General features: G+C 43.2%; 1 pseudogene; it reads left to right on the forward strand.

The window, feature by feature from the left end:
* The first annotated feature begins 11,452 nt into the window (after positions 1–11,452).
* On the forward strand, positions 11,453–12,094 carry LOC118473025 (zinc finger CCCH domain-containing protein 31-like; annotated as a pseudogene).
* The last annotated feature ends 828 nt before the right edge of the window (positions 12,095–12,922 follow it).

Here is a 12,922-nt window from a genome sequence, read left to right on the forward strand (position 1 = left end):
GTCAGGATAAAGGTGTTAGGCTACCTTTGCGTTAAATGCTCCTGCGACTCGGTCGGTCGGCGCGGCGATTTAGTCAGGGTTGCTTCTTTGCGAAGGCAAGACCTCGGGCGAGCCGGAGATGTGTCCGTCGTTAAAGGGGGGCCTCGGGCGAGACGGAAATCCCTCGGGGTTGGCTGCCCTTGCCCGAGGCTAGGCTCAGGCGAGGCGTGATCGAGTCGCTCGTATGGACTGATCCCTGACTTAATCGCACTCATCAGGCCTCTGCAGCTTTATGCTGATGGGGGTTACCAGCTGAGAATTAGGCGTCTTGAGGGTACCCCTAATTATGGTCCCCGACAATATTAGTACACAAAAACCAATGTACTAAGTCTAAAAACATACCTTTGCTGTGATTATCACTTCTCTCTTTATTTAGCACATGAGAGCTTATTTAAATGTGTTGGGCACTTAATCACCAAAACATAATAGAAATTGCCCAAGGGCACATTTCCCTTTCAGCTGCATCATTGGGCTGCTCTTCCTTGCCTTTGTCTGCACCTATTGGTTCTTTTGTATTCACTTCATTGACAGTAACATCATCGATGTCCCCCATCTACAAGATAAAGTTTGAAAATCAAAAAATCAGAAATCTATTAATAGTGTTGGGGGCCTTCGGCTTCCGACGGTCCTCAAAAACATGATTTGACAATGTTTTCCAAGTGAAATATGTGAACAGGTATCTTCGGATTCGGATCATGAGCATACAGAGCATGGTCAGAACGAAGCCTGAGCGAGACAAAAGATGATTATGACGAAGGACAAGGTGATCACGAAGCTGTACGCAGGAAAGCTTCGGCATGACAGTAGAAAAGGGGAACCGATTTAAAGATGAAAAGGCAAATTAGACCTCGAAGAATTACTATAAAGTCATTAGCAAATATAAAGGGCATGAATGTAATTTTATATGGGCTGTGCCCCTTGCCTATAAATAGATGAACAGTATTCCCATACTGCTCACACTGACTTGGCATTCGCTTTTTGCATCACGCTTGTACCCTTGCTTTCCTTCAAACCGAAGGTACATCTATAATTTGTTATTGTAAATATGGTAATGCAAATAAAATAAATTGATAATAATGTTTAAATGTTTATGTTATTTTTCGTATTTCGTTTATGAATTCTTCCTTATCATTTATTGTGCTTATGAAGGTTTTTCCTTCACAACCTTCGTCCGGAATTCATTATATCCGAAGGGAAATAATGTCTCGAAGGACGAAGGACTTTAACATTTAACACTTTTTATATTGCCTTGTTCTTAACTCTTAGCATTTGAGAACAAGTCCCCAACATTGGCGCCCACCTCCGGTGAACTCACTTCCACTTTTTGAGTTTCGAACACCTTCGGCAAGCATAGACCTTCGTCATGCCGCCAAAGAAAGCTTCAGCAACAGGGGCTGCAGCTCTGCAACCGTTGAACCCCAACCAGGAGACCCTCTCCCTTCGGGAGGCCTGAAGCCAAAAGAGGAAGGCCACCAGTCCAACGCCTTAGGAGGACGAATTGGATCAAGAGATCAGAGATATGGAAATGCTCCATCAGTAGGTGCAAAGGAAGAAGGAAAAGATGGCTAGGCTAGCTGACCTGCAAAGGCAGATAGACGAAGCCTCTGAAGAAGTTCGCCATCTTACTCAAGATGAGCAGAACCGAAGGCCCCAGCACAGAGAGCTTCATCAGAAGGGCTTCTTCAACAAAGATGACTGGTATGAGAATTTCCATCATGGAAATTTTGCTTTTGATGATGCTTCTCCTCTGTCAGCAGAACTGCAGGCTACACCTTGGCCTCCGTCCTACAAGCCACCTCAACTCCCCATGTACGACGGCCACTCAGATCCGAAGCAGTTTCTGATGAGCTACGAAGCAACAATATCTTCCTATGGTGGCAATACTGCAGTCATGGCGAAGTCTTTCGTCATGGCTGTCAAGAATGTTGCACAAACCTGGTACTCCTCCCTTCGGCCAGGAACAATCACATCATGGCAGAAGCTGAAGGATATGCTGATCACCAGTTTCCAAGGGTTTCAAACGAAGCCGGTCACTGCTCAAGCCTTATTCCAGTGCACCCAAGATCACGAAGAATATCTTCAGGCGTATGTCTGAAGATTCTTACGCCTGAGGGCACAAGCGCCAACAGTGCCCAAAAAAATTGTCATTGAGGCCATGATTAAGGGGCTTCGGCCGGGACCTTCAGCCCAATACTTTGCCAGGAAACCACCACAGACTCTGTAGAAATTGCTTCAGAAGATGGATGAATACATCCGCGCTGACAATGACTTTCGACAGAGAAGGGAGGAAGCTTACAGATTCTCCGAAATAGCCAGGGGCTTCGGAGGGAGGTTTTATCCTAGACATGTCAGATCTATTCATTCCACTCAGACTGATGACAGGGGAAGCCAGCAGCAGAGGCCGCAATATTCCTCCCAGGCTTCCCAGGCTTCGGGGCAGCAGCAGAGTTATCCTCGGCCTCCAGCTCCAAGGGGTAGAGGTGCCAGGGGCTTCGGAAGAAGATTTGGGATCAGCCAAGGAAAATTTATTGCCTATTCTGTGGTGAGGACAAGGACCACACCACCAGGATGTGCCATGTCACCATCCAGAAACAAAAAGAAATAGCAGAAGCTGCAGCCCAACAGACCCAGCCGAAGCAAGTCATGCATACTGCTTCGTACCACTCGCCTTATATCCCAGAGTATGTGGGTAACCACCCTGCAGCTTCTGTTGCTTCGGCAAGTCAATCTCAGGCATCTTGGCAACAGCTTCCACCTCCACCACCAATGCAACGAGGCCAGCAGCCAGAAGGGAGTCAGCATACTCAACACCAACGAGACTTCAGAGAAGAGTCCGAAGCTCGCACAGTCAATAGTACTGTGCCAGAATCGAAGCACATTTATTGACAAATATCCTACCTCGGCAGCAGTTTTTGCATTCAGTATCATTTTCTTTTTAATAAGGAACAATTATTGAAAGTCTAAGTGTTTTTTGTCGTTTTTAATTTCTTGTAATAGCTTCGCCTTTGCTATAGTACAAGTATACCTTCTCCACAGAATAACGGAGTCCAAAATGTTGCCGAAGCATAAGAACTTATGGTTACGGGGTGAATCTTCGAAATAACAAAAAGTCGTTCCTAAGGGAGCGCAGCGTAAGTTTTCTGCTCAAAAGTCGTTCTGAAGGGAATGCAGAGCTTACAGCGAAAAATAAACGATGATTCCGCTGAAAGTAAAAGGCGAAGAAGCTCCTAAGGGAGGCTTACAGCGAAAAATAAACGCTGATTCCGCTGAAAGTAAAAGGCGAAGAAGCTCCTAAGGGAGGCTTACAGCGAAAAATAAACGCTGATTCCGCTGAAGTAAAAAACGAAGAAGCTCCTAAGGGAGGCTTGCAGTAAAAAAACGTCGATCTTCGGCAAATATCATTTTGCATAACATCACATCATCACATCATTTGCATAGCATAACATCATGCATCATATTGCCTCAATGACGCAAGAAGGGGGTTTCAGTGTTGATATTCGAAGATTGTTTCGAAGAAATAGTGCCAGGGCACAAAAATAGTTATTGAAGAACTATACCTTCATCAAACTCTGAAATGAACAGATCTATTGGTTACTGATTTTACGAGGATTGGATATTTTTATGAAAATACGGATATTATTTACGAAGCATGAAAAGAAGGAAGGTGTTTTTTCGCCGAAGGCTCAAAAACGGTATGTATGTGAAGTTTCATGCATCGTAAAGAATAGAACCATAAATAGCTTATATATTACATTCAAAGTTACAAAATATTACATATGTTCCTCAACAAACATTACATTCCAAATGTTTTTACAATAACATCTAATCTTCCCTTAGAACTACTTCTGCAGCTTCGTTTAGTAACTGATCAACAACTTTATCCATGATGGCTTCGGCCATTTTTCTAATTTCGTCGTCCCCCTTCACGTGGGGGTCCGTCGATGGCTCGGTAGACTCTGAGGGAGGAGAAAGTGCGGCTGTATTACAAAGCGTAAACAAATTCGAAATCAAAAAATTACAAGAAAGAGCCAAAAACTACTAGTCAATACCTATTTGCCTTTCGAGATCCGCACTTTTCTCAGCGGCCTCTGCTACTTTTCTAGCGTCATGAATACCTTTCTCGCTTTTTCGTATAATTTCTTGGGCCATCTCCCGGCCACCATTGTCCCAGATGTCGGTGAAAAATTTTCCACCGACCAGGCTCGCTTCGGCCGAGGGGTCTTTTATATCTTCAGAAGATAAGGCGGCTTCGGATTGTGCCAAGAATTTCACATGGTCACAGCCTTTCCTCTCCAAAATAGTGGCAATCCCCCTAGCACCCGAAAAGGCACAGATGTCTCCACGGCTATTCAAAACTTCTTCAAAAGCTTCAGCTTCGTGGCTGATCCATCCAATTGGGCCTTCGGGGTCACCCCTTATGAAGTTTTCTTCACTTGAGAACGCGCCAACGCTGGCGAAGCTGGTTCTTATTTTCTTAACACATTCTATAGATTTTTCATAACACTTTTTCTTGGATGTACGAAGCTCTTCAACGTTTTTTTCTAAATGATTGGCCCATTGTTCACTAATTTCTCGTTTTGTTTCTTCAAGTGTGCACTCTTCTTTAGCTCTGACTAGCTGTTTCCAAAGATCCTCAATTTCGCGCTTCTGAGCCTCAGCTTGAGCTTTGAAAGCATCTTCGTCTTCTTTTATTTTATTCACTAACGAGTGTAATATTTTATCTTTTTCGAGACCTTCGTTCCTTAGTTCAATTACTTCAGAACGAAGGTTGCTCAAGGCTATGGTACACCCTTCGTCTTCAGCATCTTTTTGTGCCCTGAGGGCATTGCTAAGAATAAGGCCCTGGAAAAAAAATGTGTGTTAATAAGTTTAAGCAAATGAAAAAAAAATTGGTTTCAAGAAATAATACAAAGATCTCATTTTTTCACCTTTAAACTATTGTACGCTAAGCTATCGGCCAGCTCGTTCTTTGACAACCCTGAGAGCCCGTCTTCTAGTGTTGGGAATCCGAAGCTTTTGCTCATCTCCCGACAGACAAAAATCTCCTTGCTGTCAGGGAGACAATACAAGAAGTCTTCTTCTCCGCTGCCGTTGAATATCAACGCCCCCTTTGGATATTTCAGTTTTTGGGCATAAAACTGAGCCTCTTGCTTTTCTTTTTCAGTCAACTCTTTCCCCGAAGCATGTCGTAAAATATAATTGGAAGCTTCAGAAAATGCTTCAGGGGCGGCAGTGCCAGTTTCTTCAGTTAAAATTTGTTCTGCTGCTTCTGTTTCTTTGGTTTCCAAGGATTTCACCTTGGCGGGCTCTGAAGGCCCAGCTTCAGTCTCAACTTGGTGCTTTGAAGCTTCGACACCAAAGGCTTTGATTTGTACTTCGGAAGTTTCGACAATTTTCTTCGGAGTAGTGCTTGAAGACTTTATTGTCTCCAATACATCCAGTACATTAACCATCCTTTTCCTCTTGTGGGTCAATGCTGGACCCTTTTAGCTTTTTGGTACTTCAACTTTTGCTGAAGGACTTAAAATTTCAGATGTCCTTGTTTCTTTAGCCTTCGGTTCTTCTATTTTCTCTATCAACGGCATTATGACCGGCTCTTCAATATTCGGCAGGGGAGTCGTCTCCTTGGCTTCGGTGGCCGAAGAGGATTCACCGACAAACTCGGGCACTGTGGCCGGTTCAATATAGCGTGGCCGGTGCGTAAGAACCTTTATCTTTTTCCTCTTCGGCGCTGGCTCACTAAGAGCGGCTGAAGCAACTTCCTCCGCAGAAGCTGTATCTTTCCTTTTTTGACCCCGCGTTGAGTAACGGTAGTCAGGATATACGAACCCAATGGCATCAAATACCCGGTTCAGCCTTTTCTTCTTCCAGCCTCCGAAGGCTGCAGATAGTGCAGTATCTTCTGCCTTTGAGTATGGCCCAAGCAGCTCATCGCTTATGGCCTCAATACTTTTCAGCCAGTCATCATCTGGCTCGACGAACTTATCTCCATATTTGAAGGTGAATTTTAACCTAACTAGTCCACCTTCGTTAGGTTCGCTGACGGTTTCCTTTGGCATTTCCCACTTTTCTGCAAGCGGTCATACTTTGAAGGCAATGTGTTCTTGGATCAAATCCCTTGTCCCGATGAAAGAGCAAACCACGCCGAAGGCCCTCTGGCATTCTTCGGCTGCTTCGTCAATTTCCACCTTCGGTTTCCGAAGGCTGAAGCGCTGCCAGATAGGGCGCATAATGATATCTTTAATATCTTCTCGCGTTTTCAAGTCGTTCTTCACATAGAACCATTCCTTCATCCAGTCCCCAGGCCATCTCTTCCGAAAAGTTGGCACGGGACAACTTGACCCAGAGCGGGCACCGAAGCTGTAACAGCCAAAATTGTTGTGATATTGCTCCTTACCCTATGGTTTCGTCTCATACAATAACTCATGCATACTACATAAACCTTTTGCATTTGGCTCCAAACCTTGGCTTTTCACGGCCCATACGAAGATTCCCATTCTTATGATTGCTTCGGGAGTAATTTGATGGAGGCAGATTTCAAATATCTTCAAAACTTCTACCACGAAACTGCTCAAAGGAAACCGAAGTCCAGCCTTAAAGAAGCTTCGGAATATCACGACTTCATTTTCCTCGGGAGTCGGACAAGTTTTCTCTCCTTCGTCAGCCCTCACAATAGATAAATCCCGAAAATATCTACCCCTCATATTGACAAGATGGCTTTGTTTAATGCTTGATTTTCCAAAAACTGCATGGCTTGGTCGCCAAGGTCGATCTTCGGAATCTTCACCACCACTTTCCACATCATAGCTGTCACTGTCACCAGTGTCTTCAGATAAACCCTCTAAAATCTCCCTAGTAATCTTCTCTGTATTTGTCTTTGCTATTGATTCAAGGAAGCCGAGATTCATCTCTTCGGAAAGGCTTAGCTTTGACTCAGCGACAGCTTTCTTGTCTTCAGACATCTTCGAAAATGCTAAGAAAGTGCTCTCAAAGATGAAGCTTAAAAATTTAAAAAGCCAGGCAAGCGTTGGTGTGCAAAGAGCTAAAAATTAGGAAGGCAAGAGCCGACGGCAAGAAAGCGTGCTAAATGTGCTCGCGGTGCGTTCTTATTTATACGCCCAATACGTCGCAAGTGGCAGGGCCCCACTTGTCATTGACTATTGCTATTCTAGCAAAGGGAAGGTATTTTTCGGACCTTCGGCTTAAGGCCTTTGTCCATATCACAATCTGAATTTATTATTCCAGCAAATTAATATTGCGAGGGACTACTGTTGGGGGCCTTCGGCTTCCGAAGGTCCTCAAAAACATGATTTGACAATGTTTTCCAAGTGAAATATGTGAACAGGTATCTTCGGATTCGGATCATGAGCATAAGCCTGAGCAAGACGAAAGATGATTATGACGAAGGACAAGGTGATCACGAAGTTGTACGCAGGAAAGCTTCGACATGACAGTAGAAAAGGGGAACCGACTTAAAGATGAAAAGACAAATTAGACCTCGAAGAATTACTATAAAGTCATTAGCAAATATAAAGGGCATGAATGTAATTTTATATGGGCTGCGCCCCTTGCCTATAAATAGATGAACAGTATTCCCGTACTGTTCACACTGACTTGGCATTCGCTTTTTGCATCACGCTTGTACCCTTGCTTTCCTTCAAACCGAAGGTACATCTATAATTTGTTATTGTAAATATGGTAATGCAAATAAAATAAATTGATAATAATGTTTAAATGTTTATGTTATTTTTCGTATTTCGTATATGAATTCTTCCTTATCATTTATTGTGCTTATGAAGGTTTTTCCTTCACAACCTTCATCCGGAATTCATTATATCCGAAGGGAAGTAATGTCTCGAAGGACGAAGGACTTTAACATTTAACACTTTTTATGTTGCCTTGTTCTTAACTCTTAGCATTTGAGAACAAGTCCCCAACAAATAGCTACAAGAGAATGGAGATGAGTAAATTAGAAGTGGCATACGTTGGAGGACTGCTCAGTTAGAAGCGTCGTTGTGCTCTTGGAAAGCTTGCCGACGATGGATGATGCTGCCCCTTGCTGACGGGCACGAACACGCCCAGAGCCACGGATACGCTCGCAGTCGCAGAGACGCACATGCTTCCACTCCGGTCAGCGGTCTATCGTCGACGGTCGACCCTTTGCTCCTTCCTCGGTTCCTCCCGTCCTTCGCCAGCCGCCAGCCGCCAGTCGCCACTCCACCAACCACTGGCCCATACAGATTAGGGTTGAGGACAGAGGACTACTCACTTGTCTTATCAATCGTCACTCATGGCCGTGGGTTTGTCCGTGTGTGGCCACTGGCCAGATGCAGATGGGGATTGGGCCGATTGGCTGAAGCTGAATTAAGGACGCGTGGGCTTGGGCCGGTGGGATTTCTAATTTTCTATGGACTGTGGGCGTGACCGGTGTTTCGGTTCAGTTGGAGCCTAAAACCGACGCCGACGCCGATCACCGAAGTTTATAGGAATTGGAACCGAAGCCGACACCGATCCCCGAAAACCAAAATTTTGGGTCAATTTTTGCAACTACGGTTCGGTTGTTCGGTTTCGGCTTAAAAGTGCCTAGGCCTAATCGTGTATACTAACTTTCTGAATAAATTTTTAGGTTGTAGACTGATCCGATGAAGTAAACTAAGTTTTGTTTGTAGCAATGGAGATATTTATTGTATGGTTATTGGAGAGCCAAGCTATCTTCTGACCCCCTACCTGTGTGTAAGGATCATAGATTTTGGAGGCAAGATGTATGCATAGAGTTTCGTCACCATCGTTGTGCTGATCTTTCATCTCTCGCCGAACTTTCTGCAGCTTCCTCAGGATCTTCTCCCTCCTTGTGTGGGAGCGGTAATGCACGAGGGGTCGGCCCCTCTCCATCTTGCGTCACAGCGGGCCAAGGGGGAGGAACACCGGTAGTGGGCCTCCTTGCATAATTGTGTTGTGTACCTAAATTCTTTCTTTTCCCATGAATTTCTTCTCTTTTACATCTATAAACATGTTGATATATGTGCTTGCACGATGGAGCTAATTTTGTGTGCTATGATACTTTGTGACTATTATATTGATTTTATTCTCTCATAGGTATGGTGGTGGGATGAGTTCTGCTAAAGCAGCTCTTGAGAGTGATACACGAGTATGGTGTTGCATAATTGTGTACTTAAATTCTTTCTTTTCCCATGAATTCATTTTCACTTTTACATTTATAAACTTATTGATATAGGTGCTTGCATTCGAAGCAGGATGAAAAGGCAAAATCAGAGTTAACACCATATCAGCAGGTACTTTCATCGCATAAAACTATTAAAGTAAAAAAGAATATTAGCAGTATAGTTTTTTTGTAAACTATTCCTCTATGCCTTGAAAATTAACTTACACCTATATTATAGGCCCTCTTGGGAGCCGAGCACACTCACTTGCCAGTGAATGTAGATCGGCGCGCCTAAGGTAGTCAAGATCGCCAACAGATTGTTGTACGTGGTCTCTGTCGGCACCAACGACATCACCATGAACCACTTCATCCTGTCAATCTGGACCATCACCTTCCCTATCGTCGACCAATATAGTGGTTACCTCATCAGCAGGCTCCAGGGATACATCAAGGTACGTATAATTCAAACCCGGTCTGTTCTTTGGATGTATGGTAGGTTTCAACTGCCAGAAAGTACAATTGTTTGTAACCAGAGAACTGTGATTATTTCATAACTAAGTTCATCACTGGAATGACTTAGACAGAACTAAAATTCAGTTCTGAACTGCACCTGAGTTTCAGCAATTTTCACCAAGGTTTTCAAACACAGGGTTTCCTAAATCGTTAATGTTTCGGCTATGACTCTCGAAGAAATATTGTAGAGCTTATATCAATGAACAGTTTTGATAGAGGTGTTCTTACTTTGGCATTGATCATGATTTAGGTAAATAGGTCATTTATGTCACATTCTCGTGCCTTATTTCTTTGCATTATCTAAGCGTTGACTTTCTGTTTCGCTGTTTTAGGGTGTAAATTTTATTTATAAAACTAAAGAACTGAAAGAAATAGGACAAAAGGTATGTCGATGACAGAACAGTTTTATGAGAATTTTTCAACCTCAAAATACATGTTTCAGGCAAAAATGATTTAACTGGAAATTTGTTTGCAGCTACTGTTTCATAGTTCTGATTTTGGTAAGCTATGTAACTAAAATGTGTTGATGAATGTTAAATCATGATAGTAATTGCTTCAAACTATATGGTAGGTATGCAAGTTACTTGCTTTCATCACAATGCGGCCATTGAACAATTTTGAATATTGGTTCTAAAGTATTGCTGGTTGGATCATGTATATCTCCATGTTCCTAACTTATGTATTTCTGAATTATCATGTTGATTGTTCTGTTGATCTAAACCTTATATCGCAACCATTTTATATTTTTAGCCGCATTTGGAACGAGACTTGGCTAGCAGGTTTGTTTTATAAGCCGTGTAATTACGAACTATTTGGCAAGCAATCACTAGACATGATGGCAAATGTATGTTATGTTCCTTCCATGTGTTTATAGCATAGATTTAAATAGTCATCTTGACTTTCATATCCCTTTTTACTAGAGTGTTGTAATTGTTGTCCAAGTCTATATTCCTAGATACCATTACTCTTCATATTATTTGTTTTTAGTCACTTTTTCCTCACTATTGGTAATATGTTAGACCCTGTTTGAGAGAAATCAATTAGAACCTGTTTTTTATGTTCATAGTAGATTTATTATTTTCATTTGAATGCCATTATGGAAGAAGTTTGTATGGTTGCAAGTACTATCCTTTTCTTGTCACTTGCTAGATGGACGCTGTAGCAAGGCACTTGTTAGATGGATGTTGCAGCTCAATTGTCCCTTCCATTTTTACCACCAAGATTGCTAAGAACAATCCATACAAGTAATGGTTAAAATGACATATGTGCATTGATTTTTATGTTAGTTAAATAACTAGCTTCTTTGTAGGTTGATGAGGTTAACCGACGCATACAGTGCAGCATCGACCGTGGATGCCGGTCTAGGTAGGTATTGCAGTTTGCAAACAACAAATGCTCTCTGAAAAAACTAGAGAATCTGAATCTGGAAGCCTAAAGGATGTTGCAATGAGCCTTGGTGGTGAGCCATACTGTCAGTCTAATTTGAGCACAATAATCTCTATTTGATATTTCTTTTGTTTCAAATTATAAGTTGTTTTTGTACCTAGCTTTTACTTTGCTATAAGTCACTTTAATAGCGAATATATCTGCTGATGCTCGAACTTGTTCTTATGTAGCACTTTTTTGGAGGTTTTTCTTCCATCTGGTGGTCAATTAACCCCTAAGATGATTCATGTCTTGGATTGTCAGGTCTAGGTTCTGGTGGTAGATTTAAGAGGCTGTATTATCTAAAAGAAACGTTTGATCTTATCATTCAAAATCGTAGTGAAGAACACAACATATCTGATTTCTGATCTACACCATTTCTTGCTATTTTGTCCCGTGCAGGAAAGTGATCCGCTTCAAGCAGTAGCTGAAGCTCCATAGCAGGAAGGTGATGCAGCAAGAAGGAACTCCCATGGTTGGTCGATATGGACGAGCTAAACCTATGTAGCCAGCTGCCATGGGCCCTCAAGCAGGGAACTTTGGTGCCTCGGCGACTGCCAAGGTCAATGTGGATGCCTCTCGCCAGTGACATAATCGGCAAGGGCGGAGTCAACACTAAATAGATAAGCATAGTTACATGTGTCAAGCTCTCCATCCGCAACCATGAGTCTAATCCCAACCCAAAGAATATCGAGCTAGAAGGCAATTTTAAGTGGATCAATCAAGCCAACGACTTTGCGCGATCTCATCACGACCATCAGCGCAAAGCATGCTGGCAAAAAACCCATATGCTGTCGCAGATGCAGCGGGAGGTCGAGACGATGGTCTGGGGGGGCAAGGAGCAGCAACTACAAGACGAAGTTGTGCAAGAACTTTGTGAAGGGTGCTTGTACTTCTGGTGACAGGTGCCACTTTGCAGCGGAGAGGTGCTGCTTGAGAGACGAGGTGCTCTAGGCATAATGAGATGTCGTGTGCTCTCTCCTTTTGCTACTTTGAAATCAAGGTTGAAATGGTTGGTACAAATAGTAGAAGTTATTGCTACGGTTATTAGGGACATTGATTTATCTTCTTGTATAGTTCTTAGTTTTGTTCTTATAACAAACTTATTTGGTGGACCTACATGTACTTGTACTCATATGCAATACATGATATCATGTATTAAAATTTTATGCTTCTTTTTTTTCTATCTTAGCACAAGGTGGTTGCTGATCATTGCCCAATTTTGATTACTTTAGGTTACCAAAACATATTATTTGAGTGGTCGATAAGCATTGCATTTTAATGTAATTTGTTCCATGTGTAAGACTTATGTAAAAATTCACTTGGACCCCCGAGGCCGAGGAAGCCCTCGGGAACCTGAAGGCGCTCCTCACGAATGCGCCCATCTTGGTGCCCCCCGCTGCCGGAGAAACCCTCTTGATCTACGTCGCCGCGACCACTTAGGTGGTTAGCGCCGCGATTGTGGTTGAGAGACGAGAAGAGAGGCATGCATTGCCCGTCTAGAGGCCAGTCTACTTCATCAGCGAGGTACTGTCCGAGACCAAGATCCGCTACCCACAAGTTCAGAAGCTGCTGTACGCGGTGATCCTGACGCGGCGGAAGCTGCGACACTACTTCGAGTCTCATCCGGTAACTGTGGTGTCATCCTTCCCCCTGGGGGAGATCATCCAGTGTCGAGAGGCCTCGGGTAGAATCGCAAAGTGGGCAGTGGAAATGATGGGCGAAACAATCTCGTTCGCCCTTCGAAAGGCCATCAAGTCCCAGGTCTTGGCGGACTTCGTG

The sequence above is a fragment of the Zea mays genome, chromosome 7 (assembly GCF_902167145.1).
Source record: "Zea mays cultivar B73 chromosome 7, Zm-B73-REFERENCE-NAM-5.0, whole genome shotgun sequence".
Classification (NCBI taxonomy): Eukaryota; Viridiplantae; Streptophyta; class Magnoliopsida; order Poales; family Poaceae; genus Zea; species Zea mays.